General features: G+C 40.3%; 1 long non-coding RNA gene across 2 annotated transcripts in view; it reads right to left on the bottom strand.

Annotated features, from left to right (window-relative positions):
• Positions 1-2,321: 2,321 nt before the first annotated feature.
• LOC131945089 (uncharacterized) overlaps positions 2,322-14,067 on the bottom strand; it is a 33,185-nt gene continuing 21,439 nt past the window's right edge. For both annotated transcript variants that reach the window (XR_009387106.1, XR_009387105.1), the window contains exon 3: positions 2,322-2,347. This is a non-coding gene — a long non-coding RNA (uncharacterized LOC131945089). The remainder of the gene's footprint in view (positions 2,348-14,067) is intronic.

Below are 14,067 nucleotides of genomic sequence, written 5' to 3'. Positions count from 1 at the left end.
AAATGCTTCAAAGTAAGAGAGTGGAGAACAAAGGGTGAAAAAGTAGTGGGGGAGGAGGGGGGCGGGATAACAAGCTAAAGGTGCACTTAATCATTGTCTATTGAAGATAATATTTACCATCTTTTACAATAGAGAACATAATGACTATACTTCTAATATTATCTTTGTGCTTAAATATGCTATTACTCCATAATAGCTCCATGTTTCTATTTAGACACTCGAACTCAAGCTCGGTAACTGACTATAAACCAACACTCGTGTTGAAATAAATCACCACAACCTGTTATTGATATTTTACTTTACTTTATGTGGAAGTTTTAAAAAGCGTAAATAGATTAGTAACATTTCGCAAGAGATTATTATTGTTTCAAGTTTCGTGTGATTTGAAACACGATCACTGGATGATTCGAGATGTTGAGGGGTAATATTATTTTATAGGCACTCGAGCAGATTAGATGTAGAGATTTGCATTGTGCAATACGATTTGATTGAAAAAATATAAAGAATAAAAAAGAAAGAAACAACAACGGGAAGCAATAAACACTGGGGGTCTGGGTCTAACATAGCTAGAGGACATTACGAGGCTGGCCAGGGTAAACAATAATTTTATGATGACAAAACAAAAGAAAGAAAAAAAATTAGGGGGGGGGTATTGAATGCAGAGGAAAAGTTTTTTTTTAAAAAAGAGTGTAAAAAGTATCGCATCTGTGATTCTGGATAAGGGTAAGGGCTGGAATAATGATTATGGGAGCTATACAGAGTTTCTTTCAGACATTTTTCTCCGGTGGGAGTGGGGAAGCACTATACATTCGTGAGGGAGTGGTGGGGCGCACATGGGTTGAAGTATATATTTCGCTCGGGTGGGGGGTGAGGGTAGACTGTGCTTTAGGGGTTATGCCCCCCCCCCCCCCCAAGAGAAGGCTGAATCAAATTCCGTATCTATGCCGGCACAAATCTTATTATATACGCATCTTCGAATATTACGGATGTATAGAAGAGAAGACAAGCAAACGAAGAAGATGACGAAAGAGTGATAGATTAATTTAGCAAAAATATTTCAAACAGATAGCTAATTATCTCGTGTTAATTGCTAGACGGACTGATTAATCGACGGGCACTCGTCTGACTAGACAGAACATACCTGAGGTAAAAAATGTAAATAAAATCCTCTCAAAACACGTCTTCCTATTAAGTTCCTATAAACGCACGCGTCTAGATATGGCTGATAACACTTGCAGAAAACACTTGGGTGAATCCCTGTAACGGTTTTAATCCGCACATCAGTGTACACTGTACACACGTGTACAGAAACAGACGATGTTATCTCCGAGGGGAATGTTTGTTTACTTTCACCCGTACACACAAGAAATCCACTTCCTACTAGAGCACAAAATACCAACACACCTTACAGAATATACACCATTTTTTTTTCTTGCTGTTTAAAAATGTCTTCAGTCGGAGGGGAGTTTGCCAGCAGCTATTTATAGATCACATGACGTCATTGGATATTGGAACGAGCAGTTTCGGAGGTCAATAATAACAAAGTAACTCATCCTTTTTTTTTGTAGCGTGCTAGACACTACGGTTTCTTTCTGACAATTTTCTTAGGGGAGGGTGCACTTTAAGTTTCTGGTGGAGGCGAAGGGGGGTGTTGGACGGACACTGGTTAAAGAATTTATGTTCTGTATAAATTATTTATTTTGCGTTCAGGATAGGGGTGGGGTGGGCGGTGTACCTGCTCTGGGGCACTGCCCCCTCCCCCAAGGGAGATGTCTAAATTGAAACGCTGTTTGACACTGCGTCTGCCATATATTTAAGGAGTTGTAAATGTTTTAGGAAAATGCTAGTAGTCACACGATTGTGTAGGAAAGAGTAACAGGACTGTGGGCTTCATGTGCAAGTACCAATGCAGGCCCCGTCTGTTTAATAAGTAGAGCCATGTGCCAAGCAAGAACTGAGTTCGTCTGTGTGTCGGTGCTTGAAAATTGTCGGATGATAAAAAAAATCAACTACGGTCATATATACTATAGCAACCGGTCAGCCAAATTCGTTGGTCGTCAAAAATACACACATGTTAACTAATGTATATGTACAAAAGCTTGTCAACTTCAAACACACCAAGAAAACATCTACGCTAACTTCAACAAGTCAATACAAACAACAAAACACCAGTAAATTATACTCAAAAGCTTGACAGCTACAAACACATCAACAGACCAATTAAATGCCTGATTTAACAACTCAATCGCAAAAACAATAACCGCAAACCACACACAACTACCAGTAAACAACAGACCTAAAGGAAAATATAGAGTACTCACATTTCGATGTTTGTCGTTTAGATATTCTGCAGAAAAAAAAATAAATAAAACGTAATTACTTTGATTAAAAACAATACTACAATAATGTTAGTACAACAGGACAAGTATATTGTAACCCAGAGGCGTAGCGAGGGCGGGGGTGCGGGCCGCACCGGGTGTCACCCGACCTAGCGACGCCACTGTTGTAGCCTTCGCTGACCTGGGATAGAAAAACATGTGCACCATGTAACGTGCAATAAAACAATACCAGATCGTCTGATCCGTGCTGTTAAACTCTCGTAAGACTGGGGTCCTTGCGCCATTGTTAAGTCTACTTTTATTTCAACACTGTGGTACGTTTTTGAGCCGACCCAGCCGTGTGGGGTACCTAACATGTCAACGAGACTAACGAACAACGAAGAACTTTACCGACAACACAATCCGATTCCCCGTTATACCTACAGCTATGAAATAACTCAACCTCAATCTACCTTATTACCTAACCCACCCTTTATTATTGAACGAATGGGTACTTAAGTTAGTAAAACAGAGACGCCACATACAATACCAGTTATGAGGTTCACCTCTGTGCACCGAAATGTAGGCCCTCATTAACCGGAATTTACCGGCTAAACAAAGCTTAAGTAAAATATTAAAGCGCATTATTTGGAAACAGCCTGCTGAAGCGTGTGGTTTAATGAAGCGACCCGATCATAATAAAACCGCATGGAATTTTTTAATACCGTAGCTTAAATAGACACGGCAATAAGGTTTACATTTTTATTGAAGCAAAATATTTTTTAAAAATATTTTATTTCATTCTACTTTATATGGAAATAGCCACATTTTACTATTTAGTAACAAATCAATATAATTTGACATTTCAACATATTAAGGTTTGTTTAAAACTCGAAAATAAACCTCCATTGAAAACTCGTCTCATCCTCGGGCTATGAAGATGACGAGTTATTATTTCAAGGAAGTTCAAAATACAAATGACATGAATCATTGTTTTACTACAGTATATAGGCACATTTTAACGCGAAAAGTATCCGATTCATAAACACAAGTTAATTACGTCTGTGTAACTAAACATAATAACCAAAGGTTAATTAAGAATTCCAGGTAAAGGTCACCTGATCCGTTAATCGTACTAGTTGTTTGGCTAATCACGCCATGTTGGGCGATGTATGAATTGCTTCCCTTGAATGTTAATGACGCAGTGGTCATGATGGTAAACCTTTTTTGTTATGTGTAACTGTGGGAGCCTTATGTGTCATTGTGGGCCTTATGTGTGGGCCTTATGTGTGGGCCTAACGTGTAACAGTGGGCCTTATTTGTCATTGTGGGCCGTATGTGTAACAGTGGACCTTATTTGTCATTGTGGGCGTTATATATCATTGTGGGCCGTATGTGTCATTGTGGGCCGTATGTGTGGGCCTTATGTGTCATTGTGGGCCTTATATATCAGTGGGGACCTTATGTGTAACAGTGGGCCTTATGTGTAACAGTGGGCCTTAAATATCAGTGGGTGACCTTATGTGTCACTGTGGACCTTGTGTGTCAGTCTGGGCATAAGTGGCATTGTGGGCATCAGTGTCATTGTAGAACGTATGTGTCATTGTGTGCCTTAAGTATCATTGGGGATCTTATATCTCATTGTGAACTTTTTGTGTCATTTTAGAACGTATGTGTCATTATGGACCTTATACATCGTTGTGGACCTTTTATGTCATTGTGGACCTTAGATGTAAAAGTGGATCTTATGTGTAGAAGATAAATATGCATTGCATGGCGTACAGATATATACTAATTTTATCATAAATGTTGAGGTTTTGAAAAATTCTCGAGTGGAATCCATACCACCTTAAATGTCCCTACAAAATAGCTTCACAATTACAACATTATCCGTCTTCGATTTACCAATACATCAATAAAATCTAAATCGTATAACTCAAAGAAGTAAAATTAATATTTTTAAAAAGTCACCGGTAATAAAATCCAATCTTCATAAAATCAGTACCCCCCCCCCCCCCCCCCCAGACATGTCATCCTAAAGATTTAAAACCAAGAAAAAAAAAAAGAAGCATTTAAAAAGTTTAACCTTAAAAACTCATTACACACGCAGCTGATAGTCAAATGACCAACAAAGTAGCCAGCCCAGGTAGATTGTTTCAACACATTCCAGGTGTATACCACGGCGACAGGGTGCTGATGCACCTGGTTTATAGGTCAATGACACCTGGAAATCGATGTATCGGCAGATAAACTCCGCCAGGTAGAGTTTGTCGTGTCTTCTCAACGTCACAAACTAACAACCGGTTTCCGCTTTTGGCTTCCGCACACGGTAGTTTGGTATTTAGAAGTACACGCCGGGCCGGGTGGGGGAAGGCGGGATTGTCTTGCGATCAAGACTAAAAAAAGAACAAGATAAATAAATATATTAAGGAGTCAGAAATGTATGGATTCAGGTAACAGTGGGAGTTGGGGTGGTCACATTTAGGTAAGATGTTGGAAGGATGGTAAATGGTGGAGATGGAAAAGGGGAGGGGGGGGGGGGGGGGTAAGAAATGTGACGTAGTTTATATTTTTGTATATTATATCAATAAAAAGGAAACGACGTAAATTAATGAAAAAAAAACAACCGTTAATATTTGTTATAAAATTACTGGGTGCCTCTGTGCTCGCCGGCAAAACTGGGTTGTATTGATATTTGTTTTTTTTCGAATTACTAGTTTCGATGTGGGCGGAAGTATATTTCCAAATAAATTATATACCCTTTTCTATTTCGCCCGGGGAGATGCATGAAATAAACTGGGGTTGAAATAACCGAGAATTGCGTTGATGAGATTCATCTGGTGGGGCGTCAATAATTCAATTGTTGGGACAACAAAAGGTGGACAGCAGTTGGGTTGTTCAGAACACATGGCGGGATAGAAGACTGAACAAAGGCATGAACAGATGGGTGTTCTTAAACAGAGTAGTAGACAAAAGCCCAGCACCCGACACCACCCTGCGCCCCATACAACTCCGTACCCCGCGCCCTGCATCTCCGCCCAATCTTTAGTCTTTACAGATGAGCATACTCTGGAAATGGGACAACGCCAAAGCGCCCCCATCCTTTACAGATGGGCATTCTTCCTGAGCATAGTACATGTCCAACGCCCCCACACCACCGTTCACCCCGCGCCCCCACCCCTAAGCTGGTCTGCAGATGAGAACACTTTGCGCTAATCAATAATTTAGTTTTAGCGGCATTCACACAATAGTTTTGGGATGAGTCCAACATTTTGAAGGAGACAAAAAAAAAACACGAACCCACACCGGGTGTAAAAGGAATTACACGCTGGACGTCTTATGTCTGTGTAAAAGGTTCACAATGTGTTATGTTGTGTGTTGGTGTATGTCAATGCATATTGGTGGGTGTGAATGTCTATACATGTGTGTGTGTATTTGAACAGGCTAGGCTAATTATAAACACCTTTCAGTTATACAGATTTATGGGTGTAGAAAAGTATATAATATAATATTATATATATATATATATATACATATATATATATATATATATATATATATATATATATATATATATATATATATATATATGTATGTATGTATAGTGTGCGTGCAAGCAGTCGCGTGACTTGGTTTTAGTCTATACTTCTGCGTTCCATCTGAACTGCAAATCTAACCAAACGGTGTGTGTGCATGTGTGTGTATGTGTGTGTGTGAAACAAAATCCAGACACAGCTAGTCTGGTCATGACAATGTTGCTGACAAATGATAATGATGACCGATCGATGACAGGGGTAATGAGAGGGTCATCCGAGTTTAGTCCGGCTCACGGTGTGGTGCGGTCTAAGTGAATACCGTGATTAGTCGCGTGTTGGTGGTGTTGCTGTAGAGGCTGGTGGTGTGGTGTAGCGGATGAGGACGTGTGACCGTAGAACAACGTATTTGTAATAGTGTTGCATGGACCGTGTAAACTTAACTAGAAAGCGAGAACTTTCTAGAGTATAACAATAACACAGATCAACTAAAAGAACTGAGGGCATTTTGTCAGGTTTTAAAAGGGCAAACCATAAAATCAAACCCTTCTCGTTTCTCCTCTTTTAACCCAAACAACCTAAACTATTTTCTGGAATTTTCCCCCTCCAATATAAAACTTACATACGTTAAAGCTATTAGAGATTATGTAGGTTACACCGTGATCAATAAGTATATATCGATCATCCAATTGTGATATTATGAATGACTTGAGGCTACAACACAGTAATCGAATATCCCGTATTGATCATACGATTTCAGAAACAACTCACTATGTTCGTATACTTATCTGATAACAACAGTTGACTATTAAACAACGAGCCTATATTCAAGGGCTTGTACTTTTATGAGGGATCAGTCCAGAACTAAGATTTATATTGTTTTAATTACGGTTTTTAAAAAAATACAGAAAAAACACAGTAACGAGTCAAGCATTTTAAAGACGGTATCGATATTGGGCTCACGGTTAAGATGATGGTCAATGTCAGAGAGAGGGTGGGTGTACGGTTATAAAGAAATGGCCGAGGTAATAAAAATATTGTTTTTAGGGTCAGAGCTAGAGCATCGATACTAGCAGCAAAACGTAACACCGAATTCGCCTTGCCGTCATATGAATAAGTATTGTTTGAGGTTTTAAAGCGCTTTTTGCAACCAAGCCAGCCTTGTGGTTGACCTTGGCTTTTCTCTGAGGCCGCATACACACAGTGGCAAGCCGGCTTGTAGGCCCTTACGAGCTCATTATGACATAGATCTAGTAACAATGAGAAGAATCTCCAGGCCTAGCTTCTAGAACACAGGTTCCCAAACTTTTTCGAGTGGCGACCCTTTTTAAAAATTGACCTTCGACCCCCACAAAATTACAAAAGAATATGTATGTTTTGTTTAGTCTACAAGTTGGCGACCCCCAGAACCCCCCATCCCGGGGGGGGGGGGGTGTGAAGGGGGTCGCGACCCACAGATTGGTAACCCAAGTCAGAGAGTACTGTTATTATTATAGTGTTTATTGCAGGGTTATCCTAGGCTCACGCTGTTGGCTAGTTATCGCTGGTCCTTGACGGTATAATGCCATAGTAGACGATACCATTTGACAAGGCGGGGCACTGAGATAGGGTGGGTAAAGGTGGGGGAGAGGGGGACTGGAAATGCCGGTTCAGACGACTAGTTCTAGAACCAGCGTACTAGGACACAGCAGACGATAAGATGTTACTTGATACGCCTAAGGCTTAGCCACAGAAAGGTCACTGCGTGAAAATGGTACAAAGAAACTATGGTTAGGTTAATGTTTGGTTTACGATAAATGCTAGGGCTAGGGCTAATGATCAGTGTTATCTTTAAGCTGTGCGGTTGCGCGGCCGCACAGTAGTCTTGAACCTGCCGGGTAGTTATTTTTTATACAATACGTAGGCCCTATATCCTTGTGTAAGACTTTTAGAACACCGCGCACACAAAATGCAAGTCTTTTCCCCTTAGAGGGAATGTTGCAAATAATTGGTGCGAAATTATTTATGGACACTACCATACATCAATGTAAGCTTGAGCTGCTTTTAAACCTCAACATGTACGTTTTAGGTGACGGCTTCAAAGCTAACGGTCCATGGGAACAAGGTGTTATAAAACAAGTACATTTCCTACTCGAATTATCCCTCGTCGTATTTTTATTTGGGGCTGAAAAGAAAGTAGCTTGGTAATTTAATCTTAATCAAAATTAACTCGAGTGGTCACAAATCTTAATCGTTCACCGGTATCTACATTAATCATCCGGTTATGAAAATAATTTTACGCATAGACATTAAAAACGACACTTGTGAATTATTTTGTAATTTTTACCCCCAGTACTGCTACATTAACACTAACCTTGGATCTTTACCCTTAGAAGCAGAAGCGTAGCGAATGGGGGGGGGGGTGCGGACCCCACCGGGTGACACCATTTAGGGGTTGACACCAAGGCAAAAAATAGCAAAATATATAGAGAAAAACTTGAGGGGGGAGGGTGTGGAAATCAAAAGTTTGAGGGGGGGGGGGTGCAAATCGAAAATTTGAAAGTTTGTCCCCGGGAAGGGTCGCTACGCCTCTGGGGGTGGGGGGGTGACACCATTAAGTGCCGAACCGGGTGACCCCGACCTCGCTACGCCACTGCTTAGACGTATATAGAAAAAAAAAACAATCCGATTCTGAATTACCCTGCTGATAAACATAACTCTCTTCTAAACAAGACTATTAAATAGCAACGAGATCCTAACCATTCCAGGTTTACAATTAAACGTTTTCTTTGTTTACATCCAATGACCGAGCGTTTAGAAGAGGGTGAAAAAGGAAGGCGAGGGAATTAATAAACAGACGAGGGAACGAGTCCACAACCCAGGATAAAGTAAACAATGACTGAACGATTCTGCACTATTGCCCTGGACGTCACTACCTGGTACACTGTTACTGCAGGTTTTTTTTTTTTTTTTAAATACGCATTGAAAACAAATCCATTAGACCGACGAAATAAGATGTCCCCTCAGCGTGGTGAGGCGAGGCGGGGGAGTGAGGGAGGAAGGAGAGGAGGAGGTTTTAATAGGATGAGATGGGTGCGGCTTTCCTCTGAAGAAAAACAAAAAAAAATTATCTTTATCTGTGAATATTTTAAGATCCTTATCTGGACAACGCAAAATCAATTGCGCATTTTGTCGTGTGCTCTCTAGAAAGTGAATATTTAATGCTGGCCCAATCAGTGATGGGATTCGGAGGGAGGGTGTGTGTGTGTGGGGGGGGGGGGGAAGGGGGGTCTGTGAGGGCTGTACCCAGGGTATTTTATATACATAAAGAAATAAATGCATAATTAGCTGTAATTATATATATATATATATATATATATATATATATATATATATATATATATATATATATATATATATAGGTAGATGGATAGATAGATAGATAGATAGATAGATAGATGGATGGATGGATGGATGGATGGATGGATGGATGGATGGATGGATGGATGGATGGATGGATGGATAGTCTAAGTCTATGTATATATTTCCCCTATAAGCCTATGATTATTACTTGATCTGAGTGTTCTATAACTAGGTGTCTTTAAGTCAAGGCCTATTGGACCATACAGGCCTAATACTTACACTGCTACTATAACCTACACTGTATTGATTAAAGCCGAACTGTGACCTACCGATAGTAAGGGAGGGCTGGGGGTGGAGTTATGTAAACAAATCTCCCGCCATTGTAGAGAGAGAGAGAGTAGTCGAGTAGAGAGACACATACATACACACACTAGTGTTTCTTCCAGACTTTTTTCTCCGGGGGCGGGAGGACACACTATTAAAAGTATATCTTTTCTATAAAAATTCCATTTCGTTCGGAGTGGGGGGGGGGGGGAATTACCCGCCCCCCGAAGAGATGCCTGGAACAAAACTCTCTCACACACACGCGCGCATGCACATACACAAGGACTAGCTAAGCTACCGCCTGATCAGCGAACAAAGACAGGATAACAACAAAGAACCTCAATCTTCAATGAAACATGAAAACAATAGGAAAAAAAACGGAAAAAAAAATAAACGGACTAGATACGGCTCTCCTCCCACGCAGTATTAGCCGCCATTGTGAATCAATATTAGATCTATTTCAATCTCTAACTAGCCTAATTAAATAAGTAGCACTTTAGGCCATGATACAATGGTACGAGTAATGGCGATACAGTAAAGTGTGAGGTAGAGTAAAATAAAAATTAACACCATACCTGAATTAGCCGGTGGTTTAGTGTACGTTTGTATGTCCATGCGAATATCAGAAAACACATACAGTCCCGCTGTTGACTGTGATTTAATCTACCACGTGTTGAGCGCGTAGCGTATGGGGGAACAACTGTACACCAGCGGCGGTGGGTTTCCACGAGTCGTGTTAGGAAGGAAATCGATACGACGAGGAAGTCAAGCGAGGGCAAAACCACCGGCAGGTGGACTTTGGCGAGGGTTAACTGTAGAATAATGCGAATGGCGAGAGTATTTAATTTGTGTCTCCGTTGCGGGGTTCAGAGAGACTGAAGGGGTAACAGAAACTGAATAATGGTTTAATTCTTCAGCCAAAACAAACAAGCGCGGTTTTTAAAGTAAAGTTAAAAAGCTTTAAGGTAGTTAATACACTGATACAGTGGTATTGCTGGGAGAGGAAGGGGGGGGGGAGGGCTAGAATGATTTTTTTTCCTGCAAGTTCTTTAAATGTAAACCTAGGCCTAAATGGGGGGGGGGGGGAAGATGAAAGTCGATCCGGGAATTCAATAAGTAAAGGTATAAAAAAACGTAAATAATAATTTGACTCTTACAGACTCTATAACATAGCTTTACACACATGTAAATTGCTAACGGGCGCCGACGAGTGTAGCTACGCCTCTGGAGGCCATCAACGCACCAGCTGACAACGTTAAACAATGTGGAGGCTAACGACTACAGATGAGCCGGTACTTTTCCCATTAGCCTGACTGTGGCGTGTTTGTCCTGCCCCGTGCCAGACTAATGATCCACGTACATTAAAACGCTTCACGTTAGCAGTATCTCTTATCACTGAGGATAGCCCTTGCCATAAACCTAACCCTGTTGTACGAATCTGAGTGAGTTACTATGGTATGAGCCTAATCTTACCTTCAGCTTTAGCCCTAGCCCTAGCCATAAACCTAACCTTACCTCCAGCTTTAGCCCTAGCCATTAACCTAACCTTACCTCCAGCTTTAGCCCTAGCCATAAACCTAACCCTATGCTACGAGTCTGGGCAAGCTACTATGGTGCGAGCCTGACCTTACCTCCAGCTTTAGCCCCCTAGCCATAAACCTAACCTTATCTCTAGACTAAGCCGTGGCGTGAGGGCGCTAGGAAAAGTTCCTTCACGTCTTGTATCTTTATATCACCGGGGTCACTATAGTGGACACTAGTTTATATGTACTCTAGTAAAAATGGCGCCCTGGTTAGCGGTACCGTCTAAACAGCTGGTTAAAAAAAATATCAGCTGATTGTCGCCCGCAGCATGCGTGCCATCACCAGTGACGCTTCACCATTTCTACACTCTCATCTCCGCTCGGTCGCTGCTACACACGCATACGCCACTCGTGTGTATGACCGTGTCATTACACTGATGATACTTATACCCATCGAGGAATTATCGAGCAAAATAATTTATTTTGAAATTCCTACATGTAAAGACAAATAATCTGATTTATATTGAACACCTTAATATGAGCCGTTGATCATAAATAATAATAATAAATATATATATATATATATAAATAAATTGTGCACTTCTTTATAAAAATGGAATACTGTGCCAATGTAGATCATTTTTTTTCGTGATGTTTAGAGCATTTCATAATGGTGTGTATAGGTATAGGCTACATTTTTTTCTTCTTGGCCATACAAATAGAAGAAGGAAACACTTTTTGTTTTTACGGCTGAGTTTTACAACTTCCGATTTAATATTATTTAACAGGAAGTCAGTAGTTGAGCACATGAACTCTACTTCATCCGCTCAGCTGATCACTAGATCCTGAGGAATCTTTTTTTTAAGCCTATTAATAATTAATTATTACTTTTCTTCGGAGGGGGGGGGGGGAGGGGGAAGAAGAGGAATCTAACGGTGACTACCTTCTCCGAGATCATCACTCGACTACATGATAATTCAACTACGTACGATTATATTTTGTTTCTTTCGCATTTTAGAAAAAAAAGTATTTCACCGTCATTCGCGTAAAGCTTGTCTAGTGAATGGATCATTTAGAACAGCGCTATTTGTAGGCCAATGAACTATTTTTAGCCACATTATCATGGCGGGGTATGTTTATAAATAGAAAGCCTGCGTGTCGCCTAGACTCGGCAGAAATATTTAACAATGTAGTCTACGACCTATCCGTGCTAATACATTATACTCTCTCAGAAAGGCTGTGCGCGAATGAATGAATTTCAACATGATAATATATTCACCAAGAACAAAAAAAAAACATTTTAAAGAACAGTTGTGTAGAAAAATGTATGATATCGATTTTCTGCGAAGTTACATACTTCAGATCCCGTGGAGTATTCTCAATGGTGTCAGCTCTGTTGTATATGTCACCGGCTAAGTATGAAATGCAGACAGAATGCTTGGTGTTTTCAGGCAAAATAATAAATATTTGAACTAATATTTTTGCTAAATACTTTGTCTAGGCATTCTAGAAGATTTCAAACACATGCAGGTGAATTTTAAATGTCGATATTGTTGAGAGCTATAATAACAAAATGTGGTAAACTCAACGAAGATACAACTAATGGGATATAGTTAGGCTTAAGGTTAGGGTTTCTTTAGGAGATTTTCTCCCGGAAGGAGTGAGGGTGGCACTTGAAACCGGGGGAGGGGGCGACGACATTGGTAAAAGTATATTTTTTCTATATAAGTTCTATTTCATTGGGGGGGGGGGGGGGGGGTATATGTGCTTTCTCCCGAAGAGATGCCCGAAAGAAACACTGCCTAAAGTTAGGGTACGACTGAAATATCTGCTTGTGCACTTCAATCAATTTAACTTTTTCACTTTGGTTTTCCTTGAATTTTTTGTTAACAAACGCGTTTTAACAATGAACTTCGCGGCACTCTATATTTGCTGTATCTCTGGTCTAGTTGTGGAGTGTTGACATAGCATTGTCCGTGATTCTCTCAGGCATCTCTTCGGAGGAGGCAGTGCCCCCCCCCCCCCCCCACGCAATAGAAATAATATAGAAAAGATATACTTTTATCAGTGTCTTTCCCTCCCCCCCCCCCCCCCCCCCATCCTACTCACGAAAATTTAGTCCGCCCCCATCCCCGAAGGGAAAAAGCTATCGACAATTTGCCTATTCCACCGTTTCGGCTTTCTATATAATTTTGAGACGATTTACGAATTACGATTGATTTCGTACTGTTGTTGGCCCATAAAAGACCGAACCAAAATATTCAAACAACAAGAATCTCTTCTTTAAAACATTTATCTCTCTCTCCCCACTCTCTCTCTCTCTCTCTCCCCACACTCTCTCTCTATCTCTGCTTTTGTATGAGTTTGTGTCTGTTTCATTTTTAGACATTCAGTTTACATTACTTTATAGAAAAACGATTCAAAAGAACGAAAGAAAGAAAAAAGAAAACTAAATATGTTGGCAAATTAAGAATAAACTCGGTTAATTGAGATTAACACATTTAGATCATAGCTGCAGGTAAGCTAACATTTAAACACACAAATGGTTTTTTACTTTATAAAAATTATTAAGTGGAACAATCTTCAAAAGAGTAGGTGCAGTTCGCACAAGGCGTACGTTAAGGGCACACAATGTTACGTGCAATATACATTAGCTGTATTATAGTTTATGTGCACTAAGTAGATGGCGCTAGGGGCACATATAGTTAAGTGCACTATGCTTTAGTCGCACCATCAGTTTGATGTATAATGCGTTAGGTGCCCTATAGGTTTTGTGTATAATAGGGTATATGCCTATACTTTAGACGCAGAAAAGATTGGAACATTAAAATTCATATTCGGTTGTCAATAAGCCGGAGAGATTTTTTTTACATCCACTCGTTTTTAAAGTTATTATTAACGTTAATTAATTTATAACGTGCTTAAAGGTTTAACTAAGCGATGCTGGTACTATTCCGTTGTACGTTACCAGGCTTTATTTTTCGAATATAGCAAATATGTTTGTTTACCAGTATCCGGGACCCCCAG

This window comes from Physella acuta, unplaced genomic scaffold, assembly GCF_028476545.2.
Source record: "Physella acuta isolate Inbredline_101_S28 unplaced genomic scaffold, ASM2847654v3 ptg000522l, whole genome shotgun sequence".
Taxonomy (NCBI): domain Eukaryota; kingdom Metazoa; phylum Mollusca; class Gastropoda; family Physidae; genus Physella; species Physella acuta.
Note: the sequence above shows the minus strand (reverse complement) of the source record. Positions and strands in the feature narration are given on the sequence as shown.